The sequence below is a fragment of the Gopherus flavomarginatus genome, chromosome 10, assembly GCF_025201925.1.
Source record: "Gopherus flavomarginatus isolate rGopFla2 chromosome 10, rGopFla2.mat.asm, whole genome shotgun sequence".
NCBI classification, from domain to species: Eukaryota; Metazoa; Chordata; order Testudines; family Testudinidae; genus Gopherus; species Gopherus flavomarginatus.
The window spans coordinates 21,110,622-21,130,988 of record NC_066626.1 but is presented as its reverse complement, the minus strand read 5'-3'; the positions used below and the strand labels follow the sequence as shown (position 1 = coordinate 21,130,988).

General features: G+C 45.8%; 1 protein-coding gene across 3 annotated transcripts in view; it reads left to right on the top strand.

Annotated features, from left to right (window-relative positions):
• Positions 1–451: 451 nt before the first annotated feature.
• LOC127059019 (cytotoxic T-lymphocyte protein 4-like) overlaps positions 452–20,367 on the top strand; it is a 37,940-nt gene continuing 18,024 nt past the window's right edge. Inside the window, exons 1-3 of one of the 3 annotated variants that reach the window (XM_050969626.1) lie at positions 452–627; positions 19,072–19,200; positions 19,839–20,026. The gene's annotated coding sequence lies outside the window, so the exon portion shown is untranslated. The remainder of the gene's footprint in view (positions 628–19,071; positions 19,201–19,838; positions 20,027–20,367) is intronic. The other 2 variants (XM_050969627.1, XM_050969628.1) reach the window with 2 other exon arrangements.

The window sequence follows — 20,367 nt, the reverse complement described above, 5'->3', positions numbered from 1 at the left end:
CTTTGCCAACTGCTGAATAAGGGGAAAATCTTGCACCTGACTGCATAAGACTCACAGCCCTGAAAAGCAGCAGAACCACTGTGACGGGCTGGATCACAGACACTCCCCTGGGAGCTGCCAATTGATGTGTCAAGACTACTTCTGCCCCTGCTTTCCCTGCCAGCTCTGGACTCCAGCACCCTGTCTTGTTGAGCCAGACACTCCCGTCTGCTCCAACAAAGACCCAGGGTCTGAATTACTTGCCCCAAAGCTGCAGGTTTACCTGAAAACATCTCACAGAAGTGTGCTTGTCTTTAGCATTCAGATGCTCAACTCCCAATGGGGTCTTGTAGCAAGGCGCCCTGGCTCCCCACTGCACCTGAAAGGGAAGAGCCAGAATGTTGTGTATTTGGTTGTCATGGTTTTTGTTCCCATGGCAACTGAGTTAGATTATTAGGGGATAGCCTAGCCTGCTTCTGCCGGTTAGGTGAGCTCTGTGTGTGTAAATAAATGCTAGTTTTGTTAGCTGTCTGCTGTCTGGCCTCAAGTGATTTCTTCCTAAACCGGCTGCCCCCAAGGATATAACAAGTGGTGACGATGGATGGGATTCCGGTGCTGCTCCAGTAACAGAAGGAAATAGAAGTCAAGGTAAAAAAACAAACAAACAAAAAAACTGCTTGTTTGCACTGACTGTGAAAGTGAAACTAAAAATCATGGCTACTCTGACCGGGCCACTGGAACCTTTTGATGAGAATATAGTGCAGTGGCATGTGTTTACTGAGCGTTTTGAGCTTTTTGTTGTTGCAAATGACATTACAGAAGCAAAGAAGGTGCCAATATTCTTAAGGGGCTAAAACCTACTCCCTGCTACGCAGCTTACTACACCCTGTTAAGCCTGAGACTAAATCTTACAGTGACATCGTGGAAATCCTGGGGTCCCATTTTTCCCCAAAATCACTGGTAATTGCTGAAAGATATCGGTTCCACAAAAGAGACCAAAAAGAAGATGAAACAGTTGTACAATTTGTAGCAATTTAAAAAAAGCTAGCAGAATACTGTGAATTTAAAGAGATGTTAAATGATACCCTGCGTGACAGGTTAGAGTGTGGCCTGTACAGTGAAGCTATACGGAAGTCCCTACTGACAGAGGCTCAGCTTACATTACAGAAGGCTGTTGATATTGCTGTCTCCATGGAACTGGCTATCAGGGAGGCGCAATACATCTGTGCATCCCCTAGGGTGCAAAAAGTGTCACAAGAACCTACCCACAAAACTGTGCAGAGTCAAGAATGTTACTGCTGTGGTAAGCCGGGTCACCAGGCATCAGAATGCTGGTGTAAGGACCTGTTGTGTCGACACTGTGGCAAAAAGGGACACATTGAGTGTGCCTGTAAACAAAAGAAAAAGAGGCCTATGGTCTGGCCGACAAAAAGAGGAACCCTGCATACCCTAGAGCAGACCCAGGATGATCAAGGTGACACCTCATCGCAAGCGGAAGTGCCACTGCATGTTTCGTCTTTCGCAGTGGGCTCACATGAATACTGGGTAACCCCATTGTTGGATGGCAAACCTATACGCATGGAACTGGACACCGGTGCAGCCGTCTCGCTGGTCTCCGAGACTGCGTATAAAGAAAAGCTACAGCATCTTCCGCTTAAGGCAACAAAAACTGTTCTGAAGACATATACGGGAGAAGCTGTGCCCATGCTGGGCACTATTGATGTTAAGGTGGAGCTCAATGGACAGGCTGCTAAATTGCCACTGTTTGTGGTGAGAGGTAACTACCCAGCCTTAATGGGTAGGTCTTGGCTTGGGAAGATTCAGCCGAACTGGGCAGAAGTGCACCAGATGACTAAAGAAGAAACCAGTCTAACCCCTATACTAAGGAAACATGCTGCTGTTTTTGGAGATGATTTGGGAAGTATGGCGGGAATCACTGTGACACTGAACATTAAACCTGACAGTCCACAAAAATATCTGAAAGCCCAAACTGTGTCATATGCCATCAGGCCAAAAGTTGAAGCAGACCTGGAGCGCCTGGTCACCAATGGAGTCCTAATACCAGTTACCCATAGCTCATGGGCCACTCCTATCGTCTCAATAGTGAAGAAAGATGGCTCTCTCTGGATTTGCGGTGATTTTAAAGTCACTGTCAACCCAGTGTTGTGTGCAGAGCAATACCCGCTTCCCCGCATCGATGAGCTCTTTGCAGGCCTGGCTGGGGGACAAAAGTTCAGTAAGATTGATCTGAGTCAAGCATATTTACAGATGCACGTCGATGAAAAGTCCCAAGAGCTGTTGACTATTGTGACTCATAAGGGGCTTTATTGATACTGTCGCCTACCCTTCGGAATAACGTCTGCTCCCGCCCTGTTCCAGAGGGCTATGGACCAGATCTTGGGGCTTGTCAGGAGTTCAGTGCTATCTGGATGATATCCTGGTCACTGGAAGAAATGAAGAGGATCACTTAAAGAATTTAGAGGCTACCCTACAAAGACTGGAAGAGTATGGCCTACGAGTTCGCAAAGACAAGTGTGAATTCTTCAAGCCCTCTGTCGAATATTTGGGACACATCATTGATTCTGCAGGTCTTCATAAGGCCCCTGCAAAAGTTAAAGCTATTGTGGAGGCTCCCCCACCTTGAAATGTAAGCCAGCTGCGCTTGTTTCTAGGACTACTGAACTATTATGGAAAGTTCATCTCACAGTTAGCCACACTCCTAAAACCACTTCATGAGCTCCTGGGGCAGAACAAGGCCTGGAAGTGGACTGAAGCCTGTGATGTTGCATTGAACAAAGCTAAGGATGTATTGCTAAATTCTGAAGTTCTAACGCACTTTGATTCATCCTTACCCCTACAAATGGCCTGCGATGCCTCCCCTTATGGAGTGGGAGCAGTCGTGTCACACATTATGCCTTCGGGAGAAGAGAGACCTATTGCTTTTGCTTCACGCACTCTAAGCAAAGCAGAAACTAACTACGCCCAAATCTAACGTGAGGCATTAGGAATTGTTTTTGGAATTCGGAAGTTTCATCAGTACCTGTTTGGGCGAAAGTTTACTCTTCTCACAGACCATCGACCTCTGACGTCAATTTTTGGACCCTACACAGGCATTCCCCCATTAGCTGCTAGTCGTATGCAACGTTGGGCATTGTTACTTTCAGCACACACATATGAAATCAAATATCGGAAATCCACTCTGCACGGCAACGCAGATGGCCTCTCAAGGTTGCCTTTGCCAGTCAAACATCAAGATAGTGCCCAAAAGGAAATCTTCTACTTTGAACAGGTAGAGAATACACCCATCACTGCTTCTCAGGCCACGTCCAGACTAGGTATTAAAATCGATTTTAGATACGCAACTTCAGCTACGGGAATAACGTAGCTGAAGTCGAATTTCTAAAATCGAGATACTCACCCGTCTGGACGGCGCGGCATCGATGTCCGCGGCTCTCCGTGTCGATTCCGGAACTCCGTTCGGGTTGATGGAGTTCCGGAATCAATGTAAGCGCGCTCGGGGATCGATACATCGCGTCCAGACTAGACGCAATATATCGATCCCCGAGCAATCGATTTTAACCCGCCGATGCCGCGGGTTAGTCTGGACGTGCGCTCAGATAAAGAAGGCAACTCGCGTTGACCCAGTATTGTCCCAAGTTATGGACCTGGTGATGCATAGAAAATCTCGACAAACCTCTCCGGTCTCACCCGACCTTGTTACCTATATGTCCAGGAGGACGGAATTATTGGTCCAGTCTGGTTGTTTGTTGTGGGGGAGACGTGTCATTATTCCACCACCACTGAGATCACAGATGTTAGAACAGCTACATTCCAGTCACTGTGGAATAGTGCGCATGAAGGAAATTGCACGAAGCTATTTTTGGTGGCCTGGATTGGACAGTGCTATTGAAGAGAAGGCAAAAGCTTGTATGTCACGTCAGGGTGTGAGGAATGCACCCCAGTGGACGCCCATACACCCATGGGACTGGCCTGAAAACCCGTGGCAATGTATTCACATTGACCTCGCTGGCCCCCTTGATGTTCTTGGCGGTAGTAGATGCTCATTCTAAATGGCCAGAAGTCTCTATAATGCAGTCCACTACTGCAGAGAGTACTATCCAAAAACTATGGGACTCTTTAGTCGTTTCGGTCTGCCAGAACAACTTGTGAGCGACAACAGACCGCAGTTCGTCTCTCAGGAGTTTCAAAATTTTATGAAGGCAAATGGGATACACCACATCATGTCAGCACCATATCATCCATCCACCAATGGATTAGCTGAAAGATTTGTGCAGACAATGAAACACGCTTTGAAATCAGCAAGGGGACAACACTCCATTCAAAACCGTCTGGATACCTTCTTACTTTCCTACAGAAACACACCTCATGCTACGACCCAGGCATCCCCGGCCTTTCTAATGATGGGACGACAGCTGCACACTTGCTTTGATCTGCTGAAACCTTCTGAACCCCGACAAATTGTGCAACATCAGCAGCAATATCAAGTAATCAGACAGGCAACCAGAGCAAAAGACCGAACCTTTAGCCTAGGACAGCCAGTTTTGGCTCGGAATTATACTTCCAGAGCTAAATGGGTCCCTGCCACAATCATCACTCAAACAGGAGCTGTTTCCTACACAGTCTGGACTGCAGAGAATCTTACCTGGTGGCGACATGTAGATCAGCTGCTGCCAGGTCATGCCAGTCCTCAGGACACATCTGCAGTTGAGTGGTTTGACTTCACCTCTTCTGGTGAGACACCAAATCATGAATCACCTGTTTCTGACTGTTCTCCTCCATTACTGCCGGTGGCTGAGATACCCCTTTGCTCAGCATGAGCTGATACCACCTCCTCACTTGTTCGTGCTGTGGACCCTGAGCCCATGGTACTTTTGGGTGCAACAACACCAGGAGTTTGTCGTAATCCACCTAGAGACAGAAGGCCTCCTCATCGGCTGGATCTTTAGCTAGGGAGAACCCTTGGTTATGGGGCAAAATAATCCCCAGGGTTTAGCCAGGAATGGAGGCAGTCTACCCTCCTTCTCTAGTCTAGTGTGTGTTTTATTTAGGGGATGTTCTTATTTGAGGGGGAGGAATATGTTGTGTATTTGGTTGTCATGGTTTTTGTTCCCATGGCAACTGAGTTAGATTATTAGGGGATAGCCCAGCCTGCTTCCGTCGGTTAGGTGAGCTCTGTGTGTGTAAATAAATGGTAGTTTTGTTAGCTGTCTGCTGTCTGGCCTCAAGTGATTTCTTCCTAAACTGGCTGCCCCCAAGGATATAACACAGAACAGACGCCAAGGTAGGCGGAGCCACTGCTGCCAGTCCCCACCCCCCAGAAGTTAAGGGGCGGGACAGGAAGTATAAAGGCCTGGCTCCAGCACTCAGTTTGGTGCAGGCCGCAGGAGGGGACAGATGCTGGTGCTCGAGCTCCTGCTGGGCCCAGTCTGCCCCGTGCTCGGTATCCAGAGGAGCGCTGGCCTGAGCTTCCCCGTGCCCGGTATCCAGAGGAGCTGTCTGAGCTTCCTCGTGCCCGGTATCCAGAGGAGCTGTCTGAGCTTCCCCGTGCCCGGTATCCAGAGGAGCTGTCTGAGCTTCCCCGTGCCCGGTATCCAGAGGAGCTGTCTGAGCTTCCCCGTGCCCGGTATCCAGAGGAGCTGTCTGAGCTTCCCCGTGCCCGGTATCCAGAGGAGCTGTCTGAGCTTCCCCGTGCCCGGTATCCAGAGGAGCTGTCTGAGCTTCCTCGTACCCGGTATCCAGAGGAGCTGTCTGAGCTTCCCTACGCCCAGAATCCAGAGGAGCTGTCTGAGCTTCCCTACGCCCAGAATCCAGAGGAGCTGTCTGAGCTTCCCTACGCCCACTATCCAGAGGAGTCGCCTGAGCTCCCCTACGGCTGGTATCCTGAGGAGCCCATGGTCTGGGACCCGCCGGACAACGCCAGCGGAGGACAGGTACCTAGAGAGGGGGAGGTTGGAAGTGGCCCAGGGGTAGCTGACCCCAGTCTGGCTCCAGGGGACCCCGAACCAATGTCGGTGTATTGCGGCCAGGATCCCCACTGACAGCAGCGAATCTTTGCCGCTGCCAGGGCCCCAGGCTGGGACACAGTGGAGTGGGAGGGCCTGCGTTCCCCCTGCCACCCTTCCGAGGGTGGCAGACTCCCCCTCCCTCTGGCCTGAGGAGGCCTTCTGTACTGTTTAACTCTGTATTTGCTCAGCCCTGCTGAAAGGCCTGAGCCTGAACTATTTGCTGCCCCGCCCTGCTCCAGGGCTGGGCCTACAGACTCTGTGTCCGCCCAGCCCTTGTTGAAGGGCTGGGACTCTGACTTGCTTAGAGACTGTTTGTTTGCTCAGCCCCGCTGAAGCGTCTGAGCCCTGGACAGATTGCTGCTGTGTAGTGACGCGCCCTGGCTCCCCGCAGCGCCTGAAAGGGACGAGCCCCAGCACCGGACCCTTACAGGTCTAAACCCAAATAAATCTATTTTATCATGTACAAAGCTTATGCAGGGTAAACTCATCAATTGTTTGCCCTCTATAACACTGATAGAGAGATATGCACAGTTGTTTGCTCCCCCAGGTATTAATACATACTCTGAGTTAATTAATAAGTAAAACGTGATTTTATTAAATACAGAAAGTAGGATTTAAGTAGTTCTAAGTAGTAACAGACAGAACAAAGTAAGTCACCAAGCAAAATAAAATGAAACGCGCAAATCTATGTCTAATCAAACTGAATACAGATAATCTCACCCTCAGAGATGCTTCAGTAAATTTTTTCCTCAGACTGGACACCTTCCAGGCCTGCGCACAATTCTTTCTCTTGTTTCAGCTCAGGTGGTAGCTAGGGGATTTTTCATGATGGTGCCTCTTCCTCTTCCCTTAGTTCTGTTCCACTCCTTTATATATCTTTTGCAGAAGGCAGGAATCCTTTGTCCCTCTCTGGGTTTCCATTCCACCTCAATGGAAAGATACCATGTTAAAGATGGATTCCAGTTCAGGTGACATGATCACATGTCACTGTAAGACCCCTTCCTTCATTCCTCCCAGCCTGACTCACAGGAAGGCCTGCCTGCAAACAGAGCCGTCCACAGTCAATTGTCCTGGTTGATGGGAGCCATTAAGATTCCAAACCATCATTAATGGCTCACACTTTGCATAATTACAATAGGCCTCAGAGTTATATTTCATATTTCCAGATACAAGAGTGGTACATTTATACAAATAGGATGAACACACTCAGTAGATTATAAGCTTTGTAATGATACCTTACAAGAGACCTTTTGCATGAAGCATATTCCAGTTACATTATATTCACTCATTACCATATTTTTATAAAACCATATAAACTGCACAATGGCAAAACCACATTGTCTCTCCTCGGAGGCACTCCATGGCGGAACTGCACGCTAGAAGATGCTCTCTTGGTGTGCTGCAGGAATAGCTGGGTCTGCCCATTCTCAGTCAGCGGTGCTTCCCACAGCAACAGGGAATTGGCCAGAAAGAGGCAGAGCATAGCTAGAGTGTCTGTGAACTGTGTGGCCCCACACATAATTAATATATATGGACAATATATAAATACGGACCTATGATCTCACTCTAAATGATCCCCGGATTTCTCCCTATTTACTTTTTAAGCTACAATGCACAGTCAGTCATCAAAGTCTATGAGGACTTTAGTCACAAAAGTAGGTTTTCCTCATTTCTCTTGGCTTTTCTAAGTCCAAGGGCTTCATCCTGAACAAATAATAAATGCTGTTCTCAGCAACTGCTGATCTGAGTGAGACAAGCCTAGCCATGCCTAACGGAATAATCATGCATGAGGGGACACGTTATTCCAATGTTTCAGTCAGCCCTTTTGTAAATAACCCCTCCCCGTCACTATCCTCTGCAGTCTCAGGCTTGGATGCCTACAACTGTGAGATTTTCCACATAAAACCAGTGGGGTTAATGTAGCCACACAGATCAATGGTCCATCTGGAGTAGTATCCTGTTTCCTGGATGCTTCACAGGGAGGCATAAAACCTCCACCATGCACTTAACTGTGTAGGACTCCACCATGGATGAAACAACTCCCGCCCTTCAGCCAGTGATCACCTTTTGGTCTTCATCAGGAGGCGTACCAGGTAGCTCTTAGAATTAGCGTAATCGCAGATTCTAATTTTAACCAAATAAATTATTATTAGCAGTAAATATTTATATTATGGTGGCACTCAATGACTCAAGGGGGATTGGGGCCCCATTGTGCCAGGCACTGGACAGACACGGAAAGTCACAATCCCTGTCCTGAAGAGCTTCCAGGCTAAAAGACAAACAGAAAAAGGGTAGGGGATGGGGAAATGAGAGACGCACATGAGCTCGGGGAAGAATTGGCATGGCTTTGACTTCAGCCAATAGGAACAGAACCCGCCAAAGCAGTTTGGTGGGGGAGGGGGCGTATGGTCGGGGGGTCTCCACCTCTTCCCCCAGTACTTCTTGGATGCCGAGATGCTCAAGGGAGACCCACTCACTCTCTGGAGGCACTAGGATCCAGGTGGTGCTTTCCCTCACCACCCTCTTGTTGCCTTGGGGGGACGCTGTAGAGAGAAGTCAGTCAGAGAGTCCAGCTGGTAGAAGCAGAAGCAGCCAAAGCAGGGACCTGTGACCAGTCAGAGAACTTTCCACAGTTTTGACCTGACTTTCCCTGCCCTGCGCTGATTGGCTGTTTGCTCCAACTCCTTGACCCCCTGTCAAGTCACTTCACCTCTCCTTCACTTCATACCTGCTCCTCTTCTCCCCTGCCCTGGTTCCCACACACCCCCTTCCTTTCCCTTTTCTTTCCATTTAACTGATCTCCTCCTAAGTAACCTCTCCACATCCCCCACCCCCAAATATTACAGAATTAGCTGCTATTTGCTGCCACCCATTGTTCACTCTGCTGGTGTGTTCTATCCCTTCCCCTTGCCCTGGGGGCATCTTGTCTATTCGGACTGTAAGCTCTTTGGGGGAGGAACTGTTTGCTGCTCTGTGTAGCACAGTGGGGCCTTGTTCTTGATTGGCCCTTAGGCACAGCTGTAAGAAAGAGGATTAATAATAATAGTTGTATGTATTGTTGGCTTGTTTTTTTAATTGGGGGTAGAGAATAAGAAAGTAGGGAATGAATATGTGCAGAAAACATCTAATTCCTTTATTGAGACTCACTGAGCTCACTGATTTTTCAGCCAAGTCAAAGTTTAACTTGAAATCCATAGGACGAGGGGCCCAATCCATCTCTCAGCATGTGTATACAGCACAAGCGCTATGGAGGCAAAGCTGCAGCCATGACACTGTAGCATATACAGTACAGTAACCGATGGGGTTTTTGTAGTAAATCCACCCCCTAGAGTGGCGCTAGCTAGGTCCAAGGAAGAATTCCTCCTTCATGTTTACACTGGGGTCTACCTAATTGTATCACATATAGTGTGAAATTTTTCACAGCTGTCAGCCAGTAGCTAGGCTGACCTAAACTTCAGGTGTAGACCAGGCCTCAGTTACACCACAGTAAAACTGGAATAACTCCCAACATACGTGGAGTTATTTAGGATTTACAGTGGTGTACATGAATCCAAAATTTAGACTTTAGATTCCATGTTCTTCCATAGTAATTATTTTTTCCCTCCATATCTAGCATTCTGTAGAAGAATTCCTCAAGCTTCTTGTTAACTGATTAGACATTCTCCCATTTGCACTTCCATTAACTTCTTCATTACTTCATTGTTCACTTCTGGATTATTATTTTTTTCATACTGAGCAGTCACCTGTGAGCAAAGAAGACAGTCCTGTACTTAAAGATGGCAATAAATATGGAGATATACCTATCTCATAGAACTGGAAGGGACCTTGAAGGGTCATTGAGTCCAGCCCCCCATCTTCACTAGCAGGACCAAGTACTGTCCCTGACAGATTTTTGCCCCAGATCCCAAAATGGCCCCCTCAAGGATTGGACTCACAATTCTGTATTTAGCAGGCCAATGCTCAAACCACTGAGCTATCCCTCCCCACCTTCTAGAATACTCTAAGATTTTTCAGAAAAGTCATCTGTGACTTGGAGGTGGTTAAACTAGTTTCTAGGAGTAATGTAAAAAATCCAGGATTAAGCTGTTGGCTGATACAGCAAGTGCCAGGAAATCTGAGGGAAAACATTTGGAAAAGAATCAAAGCAGCTCAATGCTGAAATAAACCTGTTTCCCTTCCTTGCCTCCTGCTCCTCAGCTAAATTGTATGTAGAGGTAAATAGATAACTGTTAATAGATCTGCATCACTGTCGCAGAAGGGGAAATTTGATTGAATTTTCCTTTCTTCCTAAGCCAGGCTGAATTCCAAAGAATTGCAGGGTTTTGACCGAAGGGCATTATTTAGGTCTGTGTTTCCTCCATGGCCTATCTGTTGGGCCATAGTAAGCGATTCTTCTTAAGAGTGTTCTGATAGCAACAGTCCTCTTTGTTGCAGGCTGCACTGGGGAATAATGAATCTTAATGGTATTATGCTCTGTAGTCTCTAACTCATGTTGTTATCCATTGTCTCATAACAGAACTCATCTGTAGAAGAGGCTGCTGCTTAATTAGCTTCTATTTTCAGTGATAGGGAACCTTGCCAATAGGCTCTTGTTAATTCAGTATCAGATATGTTGTCTCAGTGATGCTCAGTTATTCAAAAATCTTTTCTTTCAAATTACTTCCCCTCTTTGGAGCAACCACTGTGAGGAACACATCTTTCTTCTAGCACATCAGTACGTACACACACACACACACACACACACACACACACACACACACAGTGCTCTCAAATATTTTTAACAGTGTAAGGAGATCAGCTGCTGCGATGCTGAATTAAAACAGAATGCCCTGTGCTCTACGTTTGCAAGTGTTCATATTGCAGGAAGAAGAGTCTGAAAAATATCAAGTAGCAGTGCCCTGCAATCTATTCTGTTGTACGTAGGTTCTTCACTATACTATACACAACACTATAATGTTGAGTTGTAATTCCAATTTGTTCACACGATGAAAGTAATGTGATCTCACTAATTGGGTTATAAAATATAAATCACAGAGCCTGACAAACAATTCCCTTCTTCTCCAATCCAAATTCTCTACTAAAAAAGTGAGCAACCCACTTGATGTAGAGCGGTGGTTTTCAAACTTTTTAGGCTTTATATCCCTTTCCAAATAATGTAATATACTGCATACCCCATCTGAAATCAGGTCATAATATACTTATGATTAGATTGCTGAGTCTTATTAAATAAAAATGTGTTGTCCGCTGTTACAAGCGCTCATGTCCCCTAGAGTACACATACATCAGTTTGACAACCAGTGATGTCAAGCATTCTTTGGTAAGTACTGCATATACAGGTGAAGATGAGGTCCCAAAACACCCTAACCTCTGAGTGGAATAAACCACATGGCCCCTCAGAACCCATCTGGCTACTGGATGGGCCCTGAGAAAATATAAAACTGCTAACAGAGAGTGGGAAGATCCATACAGAGCATCTGTGTCCAAAGAATAAACTTCATTCACGACAAAAGCAGAGGAAAAATACATTCTTCAAGGGGTCAGATACTGTGAAGCAACAAAACATGAATCAATATGGACTTCTGAGTCCCAGCAGCTGAAAATGATTTAAATAAGACAGACACCAATCAGAGCCCACCATTGCACCATACGAGGAGCTAAAGGGATAGACCTGGGCCCAGCATCTAAATAATTAAGTAAGTCATCAGGACATTGACTCTATTAAAAGCTGGTGAGTTTCCTCATGTACCCTGAGAGAGGCCCAGCTGGGGCTTAAATGCTGGATCATCCTGTATTTCCCTGCTGAATAGAGAAAATCATTTGCAGATGCTCTTATTTAAGAGCACAGCCTGAAGTCACTTTATTTTAGTGGAGGGCCTGATTCTGGATCTCCGTTCATATGAAAATGAGGAGGGGAAGAAAGGAGGGACATAAATTATGACAGAAGGCAAATGGACGTTTCTGCATTATTTTAAAGCTAAAGTGGAAACCCATATGCATGTAAGGACTGTTTGCATTTTTTAGGGAATTATTGTAGCATATGATCCACTCCCTTGTTGGTTAGTGGTTGGCTGTTTAGAAATCCATTGTTCTTTTGTTACCAACCAGCAATGACCGTATACCTATCCACTTGTGCATTTTCTTTTTCACATGGTGTAGTCACCCAGGCTGCACTGGTGTGTCTGCTACTGTACATTTTCATTGATATAATCAGACATATTTCAGCATCTAGGAATTGCTTTTGAAAATATCTTTAATTAAGCACGTTATCTATCTCCAGCTATGGTTTACACGTGATAAGGTGACTGAAGTACCACACAAATGGGCACTGGATAGATACGGAGAGCTGCCAGAGGAAGAACTTCCTCATGTCACCTTACACTTGGTTCATCCTTGTCTCTCCTGCTTGGGCTGAGTGGTCCATATGAGAACTTACAGCTCCTTGGGCTTAAGCCCACTTCATGGCCCTTACTGGCCTCATCTCTAATGTTGGGCTGAAAACCAAAAATGACTTGGGCATGGACAAGAGAAACATCATGGCTGAGCCCGTCCTGTAAAGGGGCAGGGGTTTCTCTTGTTAGCTAGAGAGCAGTTCCTTCCCCTAGCAACTAACATGGTGACTGGACAGCTCCCGCTCCCAATGATCAGAGTGGTGATGGGGCCTTTCCCCCCTCATCGGAGGGTCTCTAAGAGGAAGCTCCTATCTACTGTCATTCAGAACTATGAGTTTTGGAATTTAGCTATCAGGACAAGGGCTTATCATAGGTGTAAGATTTTGGTTGACTTGCATAGAGCCAGACTGGCAGAGATGAAAAGGCTGGATGGAGCAGGCATGACCCAGGGGAAAGGGCAGACTAGAGTAGCTGCCTACTCACCTGCCCCTTTCCAAACAGGTAATTCCCTCTGCTAAATTCATCCAGTCTCAATGACAACAAAAGAGAACGTATCTTTTTTTTTTTAACAAATATGACTTGCCCACATCAGTGATTAACTACATTTATTGTCATTTAAAATTGTTTTTATCTAGAAGTTGATTTTTAAAAGTGTCTGAACCTGGATAGAAACTATTTTGGATGTTCAAATGCCAAACTAACAAGCAGTGGAGAGAAGCCCCTGAATGGGTAACCAGCACCCTTCAGCCAAGATGTATTTTGGAATGGGTTGGGCTGGTCAGTTCCCAGAATAAGATTTTTATAATGGAAATGCCAGCTGACTCATAACCATAGCAGCACATCTGCTCTATTATAGTGGTTGTGTAATTATTTAATGCAGTTTTTAACTCCTCCTATCAACGAGCACTATGGGCACTTTCACAGCATAAAAACATGCAATTATCCAAACAAATCAAAATGCTAATGACCTTTCTCAAAGGGCAGACACAATCCCAGTATGCATTACACAATCTCCTTAAAACACCCCCAACAAGCCAATTTAAAACAGAGGGGAGGGGACAGACCTCACTGTGGTGTAAATCAAAATAACTCCACTGATGAACTGGAGCTGCTCCCGGATTTACACTGCTGACATCAGAGAACGGACCTGATGTACTCCATGGAACTGTGCTGATTTACAGCAGCTGAGGATCTACTCCATAATATTTAGAAAATTTTCTTCCTAGCCCAAAATGGAGTGCCTCCAAACTCCAGCCCCAAGTCCCAGCTACACCCAAACATCTCCCCCCGTCAGCTCAGGAAAAGCCTGGCAGAACATGTGGCTTTTGCAGCCTGCTCCTGAAGGCCACCAATGCTGGTCTGGCAAACTAAGGCAGAAAGCAAGTCTAGCAGCTAAGTCGTCTACAGCAAGAATGTCTTGTCACCACTGCTCCCCCACAGGACTTAGATGGTCTACCGCTGTTACACAAACAGAGATGTATCTGTCAAATAGACAGGACCCAAACCATTTAGCCTGCTTCAGTGGGCTGTGGATCAGACCCTAAGGCCTGGTCTACACTAGGGTAGGGGATTCTATCTAAGTTATGCAACTTCAGCTACATGAGTAATGTAGCTGAAGTCGACATACTTAGATCTAAGTTGATGGCTGACGCTCCCCCAGTGACTCCACCTGCGCCTCTCGCCCTGGTGGAATACTGGAGTCGATGGGAGAGTGCTCGGTGGTCTATTTATTGTGTCTAGACTAGATGTGATAAATTGACCCCCGCTGGAGTGATCGCTGTCTGTCAATCCAGCCAATAATATAGACAAGTAATGTAGTGTTTTACAGGACAAAATCAACATAAACTACCCAGGAAATCAGCTGAAATCAGCAGTCGAAGCATCAGTGTAGTGAAAGCCATCCTGCCATCCGTGGGGAAGATCGCCGTTGACTCTGCCATCCCTGGGATAGACAGCTGACTGCGACCCGACATCGTCATGATGGATGCAGAAAAGAAGACGGTTGTCATGGTAGACGTCACGGTGCCATTTGAAAACAGGTCACCGGCCTTCCTTGAAACCCGAGCATGAAAGGCGTTGAAGTACACCCCGCTGGCTGACACCCTGAGAGCCCAGGGCTATGAGGTCCAGATACACGCGCTGATCGTGGCAGCCCTGGGCTCGTGGGACCCCCACAACAAGCCAGTACTGAGAGCGTGTGGAATTGGGCGACGCTATGCCTGGCTCATGGTGTCTGACACCATCAGGTGGCCCAGAGACATCTATATGGAACACATCATGGAACACCGTCAATACCATGTTGAGTAATCAAGACCACCGACCAGGGAAATAACCCACTTCCTTCCCTGATGAACCAAGGGACGCATCCTACCCATGTACTTATTCGCTACACTGATACTGGCTTGGACTCTTTATACATTCCATGGGTGGTGTACCCGAGCCCACTTATCCACTGATGCTTTAAAAACTCCCACACCCCAATCTGGGTCTATGCTGGTTATGTGATATGTATGTATCTTGCGATCCTTGTAACTGATACCTGTCATCCCTCATAACTCAAGCTGGACCCCAGATGTACAGTACCTTCCCTCTTAACTTGTGTGTATTTAATTTTAAACAACTTAAATAAAATTTTTCTATCTGTTCTCTGTGAGAAACATTGCTCATCTGGTGCTAACCATTCTGCACTAACTACAATACTCAGATGAGTTTAAGGTGTCGGCCCAGTAATCTAGTCTTCAGGGCGTTGGCCTAGTAATCTAGGGTGGGAAGACCACAGATAAAACTTGTACTTACTCCCTTGACTCTCAGTCGATAGATTATAAATGCAACATTTATATTGCCTAGGGAACTAAGTTAGGTTCTAACTATCGCTTAATCATTTGGGATAGAAATGATACCTAAGTGCAAAACTTAGATCCAGAATCCAAAATCTCGACATTGTCTGGCTCCATGGGTTTGGTTGGTCTGCTATAGACATAGAGTCCAACTGGAAAATGTGGAGGATGCCTTTACTTTGTTCAGAGTGGCGGTTCTGGTCTGGCCAGTTGCTAATTTCAGTTGCTAAATTTGGTAATGCAGAAATGTTTGGAGAGGGGAAAAAAGGTCAAAATATACCAGATTTTGCTCTGGTGACCTTTTAAATACAGAAATAAAAGGCTTAGGCAACATGACATTTGGTTGAAAGGCAGAAACTATTGTGTTGCTGATATACTTTTGGTTATGAAATGTTAAAAGAAAAAACCCTCTTAGAATTATAAAACAAACTGAGCTTCTGCACATGGGCAGCCTGTGCGATGTAGGGTGATTCAGAAAAAAAATGCTTCAAGAGTTAAGTGTGGATTCTATTAAGAATACAGGAAATGCAAATATCCAAAATACTGTCCTGAATTTTAACTATTCTCCTGTGCCGTTCTGGAGACCTCACATTGCCTTCAGAATGAAATGAGAACCATCGTCTTTTTAAATTGCTCCCTGCATGCACCAATGTCCATGATCTTTTGACTTCTTCAATAATTGTACGTCACTCTGCACAAGGTAGGTTGATTTAAGCTGAAGGAAGCTTTTTTGTTTTTGTTTTTAATTCCCCAGATCAATTTTTTTTCTTGAAACGTCATATTCTTCTGCAGCATACCTGGACAAAAACTTTAGGCTGAGTTCTTGAACAGAAACAAACTAGTGGAATTTAAATAAGAAATATACATTTGTAATCACAGAGATTAAGTTTTCCTCCTCAATGATTTCAGTTTGGTGAAATCAATATACACCAGAAAACTCTGGTATATTTGGGGTTCATAGGAAGAAAAGGAAATTCATGAAAATCCAGAGTTTGACAGTCCAAACCTGGCATAAAGACATTACACATAATTTCCACACTTTGTCCTTTTAATAAGTGGTGGTGAGCCACTGACCACCAGCCCATCCTTGCATGCAGGTGGCATGGTCTCACCACATCTGACAACTCATCTCTCCCACTCTTCAATGATCTTGTCCTTCAAGGATCAGGAGAAATGGGTTCTTCTCTTCTCTCAAAGCTGTGATGATCTGGGGATACCTCTGCAGGACTTCTGAATGCTGAATGAGATTGTGAATCCTATGTATTTATATCAGATTGCAAACTCCATTGTGAATTGCAGCCTTTTGCCTTCTCTCTGGTCTGTTTGTTTGCTTCTGTGTAGGCTTGAGTTTTCAGTGGCAAAACATAACAGGAGAGTTGTTGAAGTTCAGTGCTTTGACTATTGAATGTAATTGCTGTAGGCAAATGATGGGCTCCCTACCTACAGGAACTAGATTAGTTCAAGGGAAGTCACCTTAGCAACAGTCACCTGGCAGGAGTTTGTGCTTATGTGAGAAAGCTGGCAAGGGCAGGACACCTGATGCATAGGGCTGGAGGTTTTAAAAGAGCAGAAGCTGGTCTGTTCAGAAGTCATTTTCTTCCGTCCATGAGAGAGAGACAAGGCACCACGTGACAGTCTGCATCAAGCTGGGGACACTGATAGTCCTGACTTCCTAAGGATTCCCAAGGAAGGAGTGAGATAGAAAGGGATGAGTGTGGCATTTATTGTTGAGTATGATCTGTACTCTTCTGTTCTTTATTGATTAAGTATAAAAGAGCATAAGGGTGTTAGACTGTGAGAAGTGTGTGTTGACTGCTTTACAACTATTGTGTGCTCCTTGAAGAGATAAACTGTAACCAGAAGTTTCCTACCTTTGGGGTGGAGTTCTGGGAGGAGGTGTGTTTAAGTACCTGGGAAGAAGAAAGGTCAGAGTTGCACTCAGAGGGGCTAGGTAGCTGGATAGCAGGTTCCAACATTCGGAGTGGGATGTGTGGCAAATTGCCGGTACTGTTATGCTGGGTCTCGCTCTTTCTCTTCTTTGGGGAAGGTTCAGGGTGCCATTGCTTGCCTCTGAATCGGTATTTTAATTACCCCACTAGTGTCCTTGAGGAGGGGAGTGGAGAGGGAGGGACCTGGGCCCACCATCTTCTCCAGTTCCCAACCCAGGGGCCCTGAGGCTTGTGGTGAACCACTTGAACTAGTGGTTCCTTCCCCTGGGCTACTTCCCTCTCCTGCCCTTCATCTTATGAAGGGGCTTCTAGTCCTCCTTCTACATAAGCCAGTTACCCCTTACCTAGGGTTTTTTGGATTTCTCAGCTCTCCGCAGCACTCCTCCAAACTTTCCTTTTGGTCTCTCTTCAAAACTGTTCTCTGTTCCAACTCCTTCAAAATGCTCTCTGCTCCAACTCCCACACTGTCTGGCTGAAGCAGGGGTTTTTATCACATGACTGGCTTCAGGCGCTCTAATTGGTTCAGGTGCTCTAGTTAATCTATAGCAGACCTTCCTCCCCTTGCAGGGAATAAGGCTCCCTGTAACACTCTCCTGCTGCCCTCTAGCCATGCTGTATCACAGATGCCGGATAGGAGGTGTGCACCCAGAAAGTGTGCTTAAGGAACCCAAGATTAGGGCAGTGCCTCCATTCAGGCTCCAGGGGCCTGGAACACCTAGGGATCTAGAGCAGAAAAGGTTTGGATTCCCCTTATAGAAGTCCTAGTGGATTGCTAGGATCTGTGACACAAGCCACTGGACATATTCCCAGGGATTAATTTCTTCATTTTAATGTTAATGAAGGGAGATGAAGAATGATCTTGTGGTTAAATTCTAGAACAGTGAGACAAGAGATTTGCCTTCTGGTCACTTCTCTGCCACAGACTTACTGAATGACCTCGGGGCCTTCACATAATCTCCAGGCCTCCAATCACCATCAGTAAAAAGGGGAGACCACCAAACTCATGGGGATGCTTTGGGGCTTAATTAATCAATATCTGTAAAATGCTATGAGATCATTGGACAAAAGGTGCTATGTTATTGTATGAAATGTTGTAAATACATAGGGGATCTCTAAATACAAGCATGGACAGTAATAGGATTTTATATTGTATTTCACTGACGTAACACCAGTGGCACTTTCGGTGTATTGCCCTTATAGCTCTGTGCTGATTAGCACATTTATTTACAGGCACCTTGCACCATCTATTGGTCACAGTTGTGCATTACATTTTGACAAGTGAAACTGTGAAAGCAGAGTCTTTTTGCCACTGAGGGTATATGTACACGGGCATCAGAGGTGTGATTTCAGCACATGTAGACACAGTCAAGTTAGTTTTAATCTTACACCAGGTTTATATCAACCAGTGCAACTCCTATGGCGTCAGTAGAGTTACTCCTGATTTCCACCAGGGTGAGAGGAGACTCAGGCCTCCCCAGAGGGGTATGAATGAGCTCATCTCCCAGGACAATAAATCTTTCCCATCTTCCACTTCAATTCAAACATTGCCCATCACCTCTTCAGTCCCTCTTACACCTGTTCTTGGTGTCCCTGCTTCGGCCGTTGTTCAGAGAGCCCCAGAAACATGACCCACACAGTTATTAGAAAATTAGACTCCTTTAGGGGGTTGAGATTGACTACACTTTTCTAGGAGAAGTAGGTCCTGTCTGAGCATGCCCTTAAAAGCAGTCTTCTCTTGGCTTGCACACTTATCTGACAGCTTATCTCCTTCCAAGGATAATTTAACTCAGCTCAGTTTGACATATTAGAGCCTCCAGGCCAGAATCTGCTCTGTTATGTCAGTGTAAATCTGGAGTAACATCTTTGATTTTTATACTGAAATTTCACCAAGGTAACAGAGAAGAAGTTGACCCAATGACACTGTTGCTGTATGAATAACGAAGTGCACTATTTTGTCCACTTGTCTAATTGAGCAGTGGAAAATGAAATTGACAGACTGGATTTACGCATCTCCAACAGAGTGAGTCTTGTGGGCGTCAGTTCTGGGTTTCATGAATATTTCAACTCATAGCTCAGTGAAAACAAGACTATCATCTATATGTGTGCACTGACATGTCAGCTGGGAGGGGCCTGCCATGAAAGTAAGCAATATGGAATAGAAAATCTATGATGCACATTTCCCTCTTGATGAAGTTTGCTAGAGAACTAACTGTGCTAGAAATAAGTTCAGCAATAGAATTATGAATCATGAATGCTGAGGTGTGTGTTTCTGTGTGCTCTTGTTTCATGATTGCACTCTGAAATTATGATATTCATGCTATGGTATAATGTTGGGAAAAGGTTAATATAACGTACGATATGAAATTTGACGATACTGGGATTTATTCCATGGGGCACTAATATGATGGGTAGGGAGAAAGGGGTGCAGGGACCCTCTTCCCCCAGCACTAGAAAGGCAGCACTAGAAGTGTGCTAGGTGAGAGGGGACCAGATACTACCCTGACCAGTCTGTCACAGCTGCAAGTGAGATGGACTGATAGCTTAGGGATGTAGCCAGGTCACTGGCTGTCAAATTACCATCAGTTGTGGTTGGCAGGAGGGGCTGTGTTGGTCTCCTCATTAACACATTATTTTCATTTATACTCTCCCTAACACTAGCACAACCACAGCCAGAGCCTGGTATTGACTGCAGACTGAAGCTTCCTGCTGTCCCAAGCCCCATTTTCCAAAATGGAGGATGAACTTCAGCCCCTTTGCAACACCCCACATCCTTACTGACAGCGGCTCCAAACAGAGATGTGGGGCAGAGGCGGGGAAACACTGATCCTGTATAAAGCAGCAGGAAGGTGAGTCCCCAGCATGCTCCTCTAGTTGCCCTGAACCATCCTGTACTATGCTGGCACAATGACTCTGGAATCCTTTAAGTGGCTACCATCCACCTCTCCCCCAATCACCCTTTTATGGTTGCAAATAGATCCAGCAGAATTCAGCCTGTGGTGTCAACCGTGTAATGCTGCATATGTACAAACTGGTCATGGACAGTTATCTTGACCAGCCTCGGGAAGATGTTCCCATCCCAAGCTCTACATCGCTATTACTTATCACAGAATCATAGAAATGTAGGGCTGGAAGAGCTCATCAAATCCAACCCACTGCCATGAGACAAGACCAAGTAAACCCAGACCAT